Here is a 14,697-nt window from a genome sequence, read left to right as displayed (position 1 = left end):
TCCAGATTATTGAGTAAATATTTGTTCAGTAAAACATGGCACAACAAATTGTCCTCATACCCAGTGTGGGTGTTCTAATGATGCTCTAAGTCAGGGGTGTCAAACTGCCGGCCTGCGGGCCAGACATGTCACGAGGAAACCGCGCCCACCCCATTGCCAGCAATGAGGAAACAGCTCTGATACGTTGCACGACGTCACGTGACATCGCGAGTTTGACATGTCTGCTCCAAGAGGTCAGTTCAGATGGTATCATGCTTTCCAATTGTTGACTGTTTAGAACTTTTTTCTTGGATTTTTTCTAAAAAAATCATCTCATGCACACAGCGTAGGTTAGCCCTTCTCAGCCTAGTTCAGGGGTAGGCAACCTTGGCTCTTTTATGACTCGTGGACTTCAACTCCCAGAATTCCTGAGCCAAAGTTGCCTACCCCTGGCCTAGTTCCTTCCAGATTTTGGCAGGGGTTGAGGAAGATAAAGAATAAGCCTTCCTATTATCTTTTTTCTTAGCTTCTACCCACCCTCCAACGTACACCCAAATTGAATCTATAGAAAGAATGTTTCTGTTTACATTGACTTTTAATATATAGTTAACTAAACCACTCACCTATTCTTTTTTAAGAATTTGGCAAAAAGTATCATAATGCCTCTAATGTAGTTGTAATATAGACATAATCACACCATGTTGCATTACCTCAGATGAGTACAGTTGCTTTTGTTGTGCAAGGTGAAAAATAACTAGCTTTGGTTGTAATTCATCAAGAAAAACTTCCTCTCTCAAACCTTTGATATCTAATCTCATTTTACATGCTGCCTACGTATTTAGATGGGTACCACCAGATACATATTGCACTAATTTCTAAAAGGAATTGAGATTCCTTATACAAAGGGGATTCAATCACCAGTTTACATGCAGTAATCAAATGTCACATTCAAAGTTAGTTTTACATTAGGTATTTGATTTAGAACTGTTTTTTCCCCTTTTTAAAAATATTACCTTTTGAGGCTTAGTTTTCAGGATGGATTGTACATTTTATGGCTCTGAAATCCTATTGTTGTTGTTGTTATTGTTGTTTGGCATTGTTACATTAACCAAGAGACCATAATGTTATTGCAGAGTAGTAGAATTTACCAGCTCTGTTGTAGGCCATACTTGCCACAACAGGGCGAGCTGGCTTTGCACCAGAAAGAAAGACAAGCAGCTCTTCCTGAAGTGTCATCCAAGAATTTCTCTCTTCCTCAGAGCCGCCTTGTAAATGGGCGCTACAACCAGGAAGGTTCAGAGCCAGCAGGAGTTTGATTGCCTGAACAGAGCACCAACTCATCTCCCCACCTGTCTTATATATTTTTTGGACCAAAAGACCTATTATGGCTTATTTTGGGGGTGTCTTATTTTGCAGCCACCCGCCCACTTCATCCCGCTGTCTGGTTGCTCACGGCTACAACGAGGCAGCAGGCCACAAGGCGCGCCACTGCCATGAGGAACAGCGGAATTCCCCTGGGATGGCCTGGCCAGTGCCAGCTGCATGCTATTGAACCCTAGGTGCCCAGACCGGAGCCTTGGCAGGCTTAAAGGAGATGGGTGCTGCCTTGGAGCTGCCTCACGCTTGCAGCTCCAAGGGGGAAGCAGTGGCAGCGGAGCACTCCACTCGTCACCTGGCCTGCCCCGTTGCGGCCGCCATCCCACCCTGAAGCCTCCGCCTCCTTACCAGCCCAAGCCTCTGGTCTGGGTGCTTAGGGTTAAATAACGTGCAGCTGGCGCCAGCAGAGCCATCCCTGGGGGATTCTGCCATTGCAGTTGCTGCTGCTGCTGGGCCACGCCCCTCCGCTGCCTTCCAAGCCAGCCGATGCACATGAAAATGCTGGGCAGGGGGCGAAGGTGCGGCACCCCATGTGCAAGCAGACGAAGCTTCCAGTTTCCCTCTGGACGAAAAGTATTTGGGTGCCTATTGGGTGCTTGGAAACGGAGTGATTGCTCCGTTTCCAAGTGCCCCATAGGTGCCCAAATGGAGAAATGACAGAGACAAAAATTTTTGACTTCTTGCAAATGGGGTGCTTGGAAACAGACCGAATCGCTCCGTTTCCAAGTGCACCATTTGCAAGCAGATGAAGCTTCCAGTCTCCCTCTGGGCGAAAAGTGCGCAAAGCATCCGGATCACCTGCCATCCCCCTCCGCCTCTGCCTCCGCACTCACCTGCGCTGCGCCAACGGGCCGCAGCTGCTGCCGGACACCGTCAGCCCCCGCACACTCGCCGCCTCCTGTGCTGACCACGCCCACCCACCCAGGCTTATTTTTGGAGTACAGCTTATATTGGGCCCACCCCAAAAATTCAGGCTAGGGCTTATTTTCTGAGTGGGTCTTATTTTGGGGAAAACCTGGTACTTCTCTACTCAGATACAACATGCTTTCAAATTGTTAGGTGGACAGAAGCTGAGGCGAGTGACATTATTAAGCCACTGAGCCACTGCGTCTTTTCTGAATTCCCAGTTTATTAACCAGACTAAGGCAAAAACACTGGCTTAAGCTAAGCAGCCACTCTTTTTAGAAAATCTTTGCAAGATAAAATATTTCAATGAAAATCTACACAGGTAGTGCTTGATTTATTACCACAGTTGAGCCCCAAATTTCTGTTGCTAAGCAAGACAGATGTTAAACGAGTTTTGCCCCATTTTACAACCTTTTATACCAGAGTTTAGTAAATCATCTGATCACTAATTGAAGCTGGCTTCCCTCGTTGACTTTGCTTGTCGGAAGCCAGCTGGGAAGATTACAAATGGTGATCACTTGACCCCGGGACAGTGCAACTCTCATAAATACATGCCACTTGCCAAGCCCTCAAATTTTGATTACATGACCGTGAGGGTGCTGCAATAGTTGTAAGTGTGAAAAATGGTCATAAGTCACTTTTGTCAGTACCATTGTAACTCTGAACAGTCACTAAACGAATGGTTGTAAGTCAAGGACTATCTGTAATCACATCATGCTATCTAGTTAAACCCACAGTATTTTAAAATAATTCTGCTAGTTATTGATGTCATTAAAAACAATACTGTATATATGAGTTGTGCTAAGATGACTTTTGCTTAAGGAAGAATTATACTACAATACCATCTACATTTAATGAAGGTCAAACTCCACTGAATACACTCTTGAGTAGGCACATATAGTATATGGGTACAGTATTAGCAACTAAACTTGCTCAGTAATGACCTGGAGACCTGAGGCTGTAGATTACATACTATTACATATCTTTTATACTAAAATCTAAGCCAATTTTTGTTTTTATTGTAATAAAATCATACCTGAAATTTTAAGAAAATGTCCTCTGGCAATTTATTTCTCTGTTTGTAATATCATCATTGGTTTGCATTCTCTAAAACAGGGGTGTCAAACTCAATTTCATTGGGGCCGCATGAGCATTGCAGTTGCCCTCAGGGGGCTGGGTGGGTGTGGCCAGGGTGGGTATGGCCTACTGGGTGGGTGTGGCTAGAGTGCGTATGGCCTACTGGGTGGGTGTGGCCAGCTCTACATCAATGGTGCCTATGGGGGCCTGGGCAGGAGTGGGACAGATCTGAGGGTCTCTGGAAGAAGGAGGGTCTCTGGGCCAGGGCCAAGGCAGTGGGGGCCATTCCCTCACTGTTTCCAGGATGGTTTCGCGGGCCACATGAAACCACTTCATGGCCCAGATCTGGCTCCCGGGCCTTGTGTTTGACATGTCTGCTCTAAAACATGTTTAATTTTTTAAAATAATTTTTATAATTTTATTGGGAGTTTTAAAAATAGATAAAAACTAATATAAATCAAAGAGAAGAGGAAAAAATCAAAGGGAAAGCTAAAAGTGCAAGGAAAAAAAAGAAATGTTGGGGGGGGAAATACAAAGTAATAGCTTCCGATCTTCTTTACAGCAGTTATAAGTATAATTCTAAATTTACTTCTTTCTCTCAAGTTAAATCATTATTCTCTTCTTTCTATAATATATTCTGCCTACTCATCAAAACCACAAATCATAAGTTTTTCTGTTTTTCACATAAAGTCCATAGGGAGTTTCCAGTCAGCAAACATAGTCTTTTTTTTTTAATCATAAAACTCAATTTGGCCACCTCAGTGAGTTCTAACATTTACCAATCTTTCCTCCATTGTAGATATTGCCAGATCCTTCTAGCTCTTGCTGCAGTTATCATATACAAAAAAAGTTCCATGGCATTTTTCTAATTGTTTGTCCATCAGTCCCAAGGGAAAGCCTCTGGTCTCAATTGTATATTACATTTTAAAATCCTCTAAATCACTGTGTATATTTGAATCCAAAATTTTGTAACTGTTTTACACATCCACCAAGTATGATAAAATGTCCCTTCTTGTTGCTCACATTTCCAACATAAATCAGAACATATTCTAACATATAAAGTGCCTTTACACATTTTGAACAATTTCTCTTGTGTCATATCCAACAGTACATCATTTTATAATATTTATAAAATACATTTAGAGAGTTTATAAAAAATTCTCCTAAGATTGTAATATGTAACATCATCCTTTCAGCTGCCTATTTTCCCATTGTTCAATCTGTATATTATAGCCAAAAAATTTATTATACATTCATTTCTTTTTCTGTTTCAAATTTCAATAAAGTTTATACATTTTAGCAATTACATGTTCATTTGTATCCAGCTGTATTTCATACTCTGTCTTACAATGTTCTAAACCAGGGGTTGGCAACCTCGGTTCTTTTATGACTCGTGGACTTCAACTCCCAGAATTCCTGAGCCAGCCACGAGTCATAAAAGAGCCGAGGTTGCCGACCCCTGTTCTAAACCATAAAGTCTTGTTGACTTTAAATCTGATAACTGTAAATAAGAAAACCATTGACAATTATATCCCTTTGCCACCAGTTCTTTCGATTGTGTTCCCCTTGACTTTTTTATCTGTTTTATCTTCTGTACCCTTAATACTTTTGTCTCAAATTGCACTCTGTAGTTACAGTCAATAAGTACATGGTCTGGCTCATATTACATTTATCTTTCATTTTGTAAAATCTGATAATTGTCTGCACTCTGTACAGAAAAAGCATTCCCAGTCAAGGTGTTTATTTTAATTCCAGTTTGTTCAAAAGCACTTTCACCCATAAGTAATATTTCAAATTTACAATCATATTTATTCATTTTAAACTTTCTCGTATACATCCTTGCTAAGCTTTTTGCCCCCCAAAATTTAAATTCTCCCCTCCCATTTTTTTTCCTTTTTAAAGAAAAGTGAAATTCTCAGAAAATCTCTCTAGTTGTATATTAATTACATCCAAAAGGGTTTAAGGAAAATCAGGGTTTTGCAAATCTTTTATTCATATTACAGCTATAAGCTTGATTGAAATCCCTCAACTCCCAGCCTCTGAATTCATGAATGAATTGCAAAAACTTTCTGCAGTCTCTGTATGAGGAACAGCCTTCCAGAGATCAGGTGGGCAATCTCTCGGCCTAACCTTGTCCAGAGAAACTCCACTGAACAGAATTTGCTGTCTGGCCACTGATTTCCTCAGTAAGTGCCATATCTACTCTCTTAGAGATATCTAGTCTTCTAAAGATCCTCACCCAGAAGAAGCCTCTAAAAAACAGGTGTCAAACTTGCCGCATCATGTGACGTGTTGCGACGTATCGCAACTTTTTTTGCATTGCTGGAGCTGGGGTGGGCGTGGCCTCCTCATGATATAACCAGTTTGACACCCCTGCTCTAAAACATGTTTAAAAATATTAAGTTAAATTAGGGAAAGCTCCTTTCCTTTTAAACCAACCGTTTCTGAAAAAAAGAAAATAGTTAATACAGTAGGTTCTAGTTGACAGAAACAGCATTTTTAACATTTGTGTATTGGTTGCTGTATAAAACATTTACAAGTGATCAAAGAGTAAAAAAACATAAAATCCAGAATCAAATGCAATAAGACAGAATAATACCAGATGAAAACACCACCTATATCTGAAGAGGCAGGGCCAAATTGTAAAAAATTCTTTTTATCGTGACAGGAGAACCTTCTTAGTCTTTGCTTTTGTCAACCATGTAATCATAATCATAATCATAATAGTAAAGTTGGAAGGGACCTTGGAGGTCATCTAGTCCAACCCCCTGCTCAGGCAGGAAACCCTATACCATTTCAGACAAATGGCTGTCCAGTCTCTTCTTAAAAACTTCCAGTGTTGGAGCATTCACAGCTTCTGGAGGCAGGTTGTTCCACTGGTTAATTGTTCTAACTGTCAAGAAGTTTCTCCTTAACAGAACGTTGTTCACTACAGTGCTCCAATCCGCTCAAGAAGACAATTTAGCCCTGAGCTACATATACTCTTCTATTGGAAACTTTCCCATATGTTGGAACTATGACTCCTAATTGCCATATACTGACTAAGAGCTCTGTCATCTCAGCACATCAGCAGTCCCCAGACTGCAGAAAACTGCATTAAGAAGTTGTGAATAATCAAGCCTTAGGCCCCAGAGAGAGAGGGCGGGGACAGGACCTGCAACCATAACAACAACCTGTTGTTGAAAGGTCCACCCCAAATATCTGTTTTCAGTCGCCTTTCTGAATGAAGAGGTTCCGTTTTAATATTGTGTTAATATTTTAATATTGTATCCCCTCCCCACTAGGCATAAACTGTTCAACCACTTCAGTTTTTCATCTCTTGAAACGTCAGTGTGGTAACAATACTCTCAGCCTTAAATGCTGCTTGATATGGCGCCCACCTGGGAGAAAAAGCCCTCTTGGTTGTTGATGAGGATGGTTATTGTGAGTCTGTTAAGATGCTCTTCACTACGTTGGAAATAATTCCTATTACTGTTTCCAATCTGGTCCCTCTGTGCATTACAGGAATTTAAGAAGGAAGAACAAGAGCTAGCTAGGGAGCATGTTAATGCCTTCCAAAGTTAGCTGGGTTTGTGAATATTACCGTAATTGCCATGGTTACACCCAGTGCAAAGAAGAGTGTGCCTGGGCCATTAAGGAATATTATTTCAACGAAAGATCACTGATGGTGGGACATGTTATCCGAGGTCCCAACACAATCTTTGTGCTTATCCAGGCTCAACCATATTTGAGATTTTTTTTGTTCTCAACAAACAACATTTCAATAATCACCCAGTCTAAAAACAAATTTTTAAGGAACCTGCTAACTTAGTAGTTTTCATTAAATTCAGAAGCCCTAACCATTTGACTAAGCCCTTCCTTTTTCCCTTCCCATAGTCCAAAAAGGTAATTAGACACTGAGGTCCAGAAAAATCTTCTAAACATTTTTTACCAAGTCAAACCCAGATCTTCACTGCCTGCACAAAACCTTCTGCAAACATGTTGTAGAATGGGGAGGGTGGAGTTGTTTTTCTTTTAGTAAGAGGCACCTTGACAAGGTCTTTTTTCCCCTTTAATTACCCTCCCAACAATGTCAAGGAACAATTATTCTTTTTTTAAGCACTCCTACACTGTAAAGACTCCTCTTGCATTCACCCACATAGTACACAGAGCAGACAATTATGCATACAAAATATACAGTTTTGTGAAAGCAAAACATTATAAAACTTTCTTCTTAAAAAAAATAATCCAGAAATTTAGAATCAGCCCTGTCTATATGAATTTTGTTTGAGCTAGTCAAACAAAAGATTGAAAAAGATTATGTCAACAGATTTCATTCTGTATATATATGTAAAGTATTCAAAAAATTGCTAATAAAGAATTAGGGAGGCTGATATGGCCATTTCAAACTTATTTTGTTCTCATCAGTCAGTCATACCCTTTATCTGAGATTCGAACCTGGGCTAATTATATATTAGGCAGTTGTTTTAACCCCTAGGCCACAGGCTCTTTCTCTCTTTATTAGCTAGGAAGCAAGGGAGATATATGTGTTAAGTATTTGTCAAGTCTTTTGAATACCTTGCTAGTTAAATCTTTCCTGTTTCAGCCTAATCCAAGGCTATCCGCAGGCTATAGTCACAACTTACGACAGTTCAATGAACTGTCGTAAGTTGTGACTATAGCCTGCGGATAGCCTTGGGTTAGGCTGAAACAGGAAAGAAGATTTAACTAGCAAGGTATTCAAAAGACTTGACAAATACTTCATACACACACACACACACACACACACACACACATATATATGTATATATCCATGAAGAAAATAGGGGAGATGAAGATGAAGATCTGCACATTTTCCTCCATTTTGGACTCAAATTGGACTGGAGAAATTATCTTTAGATCCACACCAACTGGCCCTCTTCCAAAACTCAGAAATAGTGCAGTCAATACCCTTCTAATTACCTCTTCCTAGGTAGATATTTCTCCTCATTTGAGCAGAAATCTACAATTACAATCCTTTTTTCAAACTTTCTTTACAAAGCTTACGTTTCATGCTCTCTTCTCTGAACCCATCACCAATTTATTTGTCCTCAAAATACAGTTATCAAGTACAGTATACAGTATGCTCTTACTCTGCATGAGGTCTGACTAAAGTAGATCCAAGTAGAACTCCCCTTTAATGGAAAGCAAAGGCGCCCGAAACTATTTGACCTCAAATTACAGTAAGAAACGTGATTTTGCTACCTTGCAAAATATATGGCAGGCACAAACACCTTAAGAGACAGCATGAAAGTGCATCTGTTATACAGCATACACACACATATTTACATATACGTAGAGTCGTGAAGTTCTTATTCTAACGACTGCCTCCTACGTAAATGGAAGCTCTATTCCTTGTATTTCCTTGGCAAAATTACTAGCTCTATTGGGCAAGAATGCAGCCCAGATATAGCAGCCCTAAACAACAAATACGGAGTTTTCCGGGGGGGGGGGTTCCCCAAGTTATTGTTTCAGCTTCCTAGTCTAACTTACTGTCCTGGGATTTCCTATGGATTCCTCATCCAGTCCAAATTTTCTTGGCTTTTTTCAAGATCCATTCAAAGTCAGATATTTGTTGTCTTGGGAAATTGCTGGCTAAATATGTACCTTGTGGTACATCAGGGTGTATTTAACAAGCCATAATTCACGGGTTCACACAAAATGCTATGTCCAAACTGGACCCCATCATTTAGTCTAAACTTTCCTGTCAGAATATACAATGCTTTTTAGAGGACTACAACTGAGAAAACAAACCTTTAAGGAACCTGTGTTTCTAGCGCAAACAAAATGCACAAGTCACCAACTTGTTAGATTAGAACAGTGGTGGCGAACCTTTCAGAGACCGAGTGCCCAAACTGCAACCCTAAACCTGCTTATTTATCGCTGGGTGCCAGGTGGGCATGGCCCACTGGTTGGGTGTGGCTGTGGTGGTCATGGAAGATTGGGTGGGTGTGGCCAAGGTGGGTGTAGTCACCTCAATGTTGCTCGTGGGGTGGGACACCTGTGGGGGGTGGGTAGGGTTGGGAGAGCTCCAGGAGGTCTCTGGCAGGTGGGGCGGTAGGCAGAAGACTCATCCTGTGGAGTGAGGCGAGGCAGGGTGGGGGTGCCATTGCCATGGGGCAAGGCAAGGGCTGGGGCAGCTGCTGCCTGACACCATTGGCCCCCGCACACAGAGGCCAGCGAGCGCATGGGGGCCAACGGTGTCAGTAACCATAGACTGCTGGCTCCTTGACAGGCACACACTGGGGCTACGCAGCCCATCGCCAGCAGTTCAAAGAAGCCACCTCCGAGATGGATGGTCGACCAACAGCTGAGGAGGTGATGCAGTGGGTCATGCCTGGGAAAAGGAGAGCATTCGAGGCCAGAAAGGACGGGATGGGGGGGAGGGAAACGAGCCATGCTGGGATGCATTCAGCCACATGGGACCTCTGCAAAATAGCAGGCAGCTGGTTGAAGAGGGACAGTTGCCACCTCCGGGGCATGATGCAGGTGCCTACAGAGAGGGCTCAGTGCCGCCTCTGGCACCCATGCCATAGGTTCACCACCACAATTCTTACCAAGCAGCATTGCCATAACTCAACAGAAACTTTCAGCAGATTCTACTTACCTCCTCCTCCTTTTATGGGTTTTTTTTCCAAACAATTATTATTATTTGTAGTTTTCATTGCCTCTAAAAAAAATAAATGTTTGTGCCTTGTTTCATAAGGAGATGGTCTGTTTTTGCACGGCAAACAGATGCTTAATTGGTGGCGATGCAGAAGAGCAAAGGCGTGAATGCTAATGGAATGGCTCATTTTTGACACGTGACTAACACGCATAGGAACTTAGATCAGGTATTACTAATAGCTTGGCTCAACTCTATGGCATCAAAAGCTGTTATGCCCCGTTTAAAACATATGCTGTGCTTCAGATACCAAATCTTTTTTCTCCCACTCTTCCCTACAAAATTTCGGCAACTGTCAATGAAAGGGAGGTTATGCTTAAGGATTGTCAACTGACCAGAAAAACAAAAACAGCTCCAACCTGCTCTTCCAGCTGCTGGTTTGATGAAAACAGCAGCTGAAGCTTCTCAAAGTAAGGTGAAAGGTGTCTATCTACTACTATCTGCAAATAATCCCTTCTCGACCCACTTACCTGTATGCAGTTTCAAATTACAGTGATGGGAAGGAGCACTATTCATGTTAAGGCTACATGTCCTGATATTTCTATACTCTTGCATGGATGTAGTTCCTTTTTATGTTTTGTATCAATTGTAAGTAGCAATAGCACTTAGACTTATATGCCACTTCACAGTGCTTTACAGCTCTCTCTTAAGAGTCAGCATATTGCCCTCCAACAATCTGGGTCCTCATTTTACTAGCTTTGGAAGGATAGAAAGCTGAATTAACCTTGAACTGGTCAGGATCAAATTCCTGGCAGTGGGCAGAATCAGCCTGCAATACTGCATTCTAACCACTGTGCCACCATGACTCAACGTATCTTCTATTCACAGAATAACTTTGCTTTCCTTCATGTGGGGACTGTGAAATGTGTTGGGTTTACAATTTCTAGAATTAGATCTAGCCATTCTGGTTAAGAAATCTATGAGTTGCAGCCCCAATGTACTTGGAGAGCACTGTATTGGAAAGACTAGCCTAAATGGTAAATCCTTTATCTTTTTAGTTCCAAAGACAATGAGTGTAGGCTATCCAATGACAAAAAGATTTTGTTATCTTTTGTTCATCCAGCAGCTAAAAAAAATCAGAACAAGATTAGCCTAGATACCCATCTGCTTGAGGGTGGACAGCTGAAAAATAAATTGTGTATGTAGAAAGTATTTATCCTAAAATAACCTCTCACATGATAATCTTCATCTTAATGCAGGATATAAATCAAATTCTTTAAAAAAATATTCAAGAAAGGGAGCCTCTTCCTCATCCAGTTACTGGAATTATACTAAATATACTCAGCCAAGTGGCACCACCTAGTTGTCTTTGGCTGATCTCCGAAAAACTAAGCAGTATTGGATGGTGATCATTCAGGAAATGCCAGGGCTGCCAACTAGACTGGAAAGTTGGAAAATATTATGGGAGAATGCAACAGCAAACTGTTTTTGCATTATTGCCAAGAAAACTATGGATCTATTCATGAAGTCATCAAAAGTCTAGGTCAATTTGAAGAAGACCATTTAACTATAAGTGGGAAGTTATGCCAGACTAATTGATCCCACCAACTAACAGTCGATTGTTTCCGATGGCAGACAAATGAATTTTTGTTTATTACTTTTGTAGTCTACTTTCCTCCACGAACTGAAGGGTTACAGAGGTTGAATGAAAAATATGCTTTTACCTTTATAGGTAAAGGTAAAGGTTCCCCCGCACATGCGTGCTAGTCGTTTCCAACTCTAGGGGCCAGTGCTCATCTCCATTTCAAAGCCGAAGAGCCAGCGCTTGTCCGAGGACATCTCCGTGGTCATGTGGCCGGCATGACTAGACGCCAAAGGCGCACAGAACGCTGTTACCTTCCCACCGTAGTGGTCCCTATTTTTCTACTTGCATTTTTACGTGCTTTCGAACTGCTAGGTTGGCAGAAGCTGGGACGAGTAACAGGCGCTCACTCTGTTACGCGGCACTCGGGATTCGACCCACCAAACTGCCGACCTTCTGATCAACAAGCTCAGCATCCTAACCCACTGAGCCACTGCATCCCTTTACCTTTATAACTGTAGCTTAAACAGGAACATTTTAATAAACAGAACAGGAAAAAAATCCTTGAAATGAGTTCTATTCTATTTTCCACGTAACTGTCATCACTTCTATCATCAATGGACAAGCTTAAAGATGTCATGAAGAAACTCCACACTTTGTCTCTTCAACCGGATTCTGTTAGCCTTTTCCACCTTTGCATCTGAATCAATAAAGTAGCACAGTGGCTCACATGGTGTGGATGCTGGGTTGGAGGTTAGCTAGCTCACATTCCAGAGCTGAGTGCTGCCATGGGGTGGGATTGAGCTCCTGTTCTTCGCTCCAGCTCCTGCCGGGGACATAAAAAGTGGCTGATCCCTGGGCAACAATAATGTCATTGGCAAATCCTTTCAATCCGGAAGCATCTCGGTGCTTCTGACAAGAGTGCTATGCTATATGAATCAAACAAATGCCCACAAAAGCATTCCTTCGGTTTCGAAAGAGATGGAAGTAGCATGCCATCAAGTCTGCATGATATGATGGATGGAGTGAGATCCAACTTCACAGCTAAAGGAAACCCACGTGAATAGCATCATCTGGATCCCAAAAACATACCAATGAGTTTTCCCGCCCAAATTTTAATTTTTTGCAGGTGAAACCGTCACAAAGCTATGAAGAAACCTTCATTCTCATAGCATAAGAACAACTATGCACAAAGTTCAGCTCTTGAAGTTTTTGTCTCTGCTATCAGCATGCAAAGAACCCATCTTACACAAATCTTCTGATATTAAAGAAGTTCTATAATGTGACCAGGTGTTCCTCTGAAATGTCAAGATTATCTTTCCCTTTCAGTATTCTGCCAGTTGTCCTTATCCAATTCATCAGCAGGCTCTTCAAACAGACACTCATACTCCAGTCACTTTATGGCTTGACTACTGCAACATGCTCTACCTGGGGCTGCCTTTGAAGGCTACCCCCCCAACTGGTTAGATAGAATATGACAGGCATGCCTCAGTATGTCCATGTAACATCTCTACTTTGCAAGTTGCACTGGTTGCCAGTTTACGTCTAGGTGCAAATCAAGGTGCTGGTTATTACCTATAAAAACCTACATAGCATAAGGCCTAGGTATTTTAGGAACTGTTTATTTTCCATAGTATCTACTCAGCTGATTGAATCCTATAGGGTTGGCAGACTCTGGGTTCCTTCAATTATGTCACCTATTGGGACCCCAGACATGCACCTTCTAGCCTTCTGGAATGAGGTTTCCCCACTGTGCTGTTGTTTAGCAGAGCTGTGAAAACCTGGCTCTTCACTCAGGCCTTTGGCAAGGGAGAATGAGAACCCTCACGTCATCATGTGTGCCATCTTTTATCTTATGCTTTATTGATTTTATTGTCATTTCTTTGCTGTGAGTTGCCCAGAGTCATTGAGAGTTGAGTGGCATTCAAGATGATGATCTGATCATTTGCAGTTACAATGTCATTCTTGATCACAAAAGACAGCTTTTCCACTTCACCACTATATTTTGTGGCCTAGCAATGCACAATACTCATATCAATACAGCTGTCGCCATAAACAACTTGCACCAGAAGTGAATTTCAATTGGACGACTACAGTCAAGAAAATTTATGGCATATTGCTTAGAATGCACTGATGAGCATACACTTTAGGCTTTCATTCCAGACAACAAAAAGTATTTTCTCGCAGCCACTTCCAGCCAGCTGATGGAAAGATCAGATACTAAGGATCTTCTAGCATATGAGTAGTACAATCTGTTGCCAACTTATAAAAATTGAGGCATTTGTTTTCATTCAACTATCATATAAGTAAAATTACCATACTGAATATTCAACATTACTGTTTGAGTTACGTTAGGCTGAGAGACAGTGGCTTGACTCATGTATCATACTAAGCTACAATTTTAGCCTATAGTTTATTGAACATGCCACAATTAAGAAGGCGAATATTCCACTAAATAATAAATCATAGATATACAACTCCAATATCTGGGTTCATGCAACAGCTAAACCATGGTCAAAGAAAATCAAGCAACTCTACATTCCTCATCTACAAGTCCATATCTTTAATTTTTTTTAAAAAAAAACAGCAGTTCCTTCTTAAGACAAGACTTCTAATGTATTTGTGGAATCTTTGAATATTTTAGATATTATGTTCCACAGGATTTTTCAGAATGAACATAACTCCTTAGTGACACGAATGAACTCCATGATTTAATTCAAATCACAGAATATTCAAACTGCTTACCTCAAGGTAATTTGGATAATAGTTTCTATTCTAATTCATTAGTTATGTAAATTCATAATGCCAATAAGAAGTCTTAAGCAGTATAATGAAATAATATAAACCAATACCCAACCCATTCTCTCCAATACTAAGAACAACTTTTAAATATTTCCAAAGCATGGGAGAAATATTTTCAACTATCATGGTCTAGTGCAGAGGTCCCCAACCTCCCAGTCTGTAGATCAGCACTGGTCTGTGGCATGCCAGCAACCGGGCTGCACAAACAAGCGAAGCCCCAGCCGTGGGTTCCAGGCAGCACACAAAATCACGTCACCTCCAGTCTGCAGAAAAACCTCTCTTCATGGAACCAGTCCCTGGTGTCCAAAAGGTTAGGGGCCGCTGGTCTAATGTCTAATGAATTCAAATGGAA

This window comes from Vipera ursinii (genome assembly GCF_947247035.1).
Source record: "Vipera ursinii genome assembly, chromosome: 2".
In the NCBI taxonomy this organism is placed as follows: Eukaryota; Metazoa; Chordata; class Lepidosauria; order Squamata; family Viperidae; genus Vipera; species Vipera ursinii.
The sequence above is the reverse complement of the archived record's forward strand: the minus strand, read 5'-3'. Positions refer to the sequence as shown.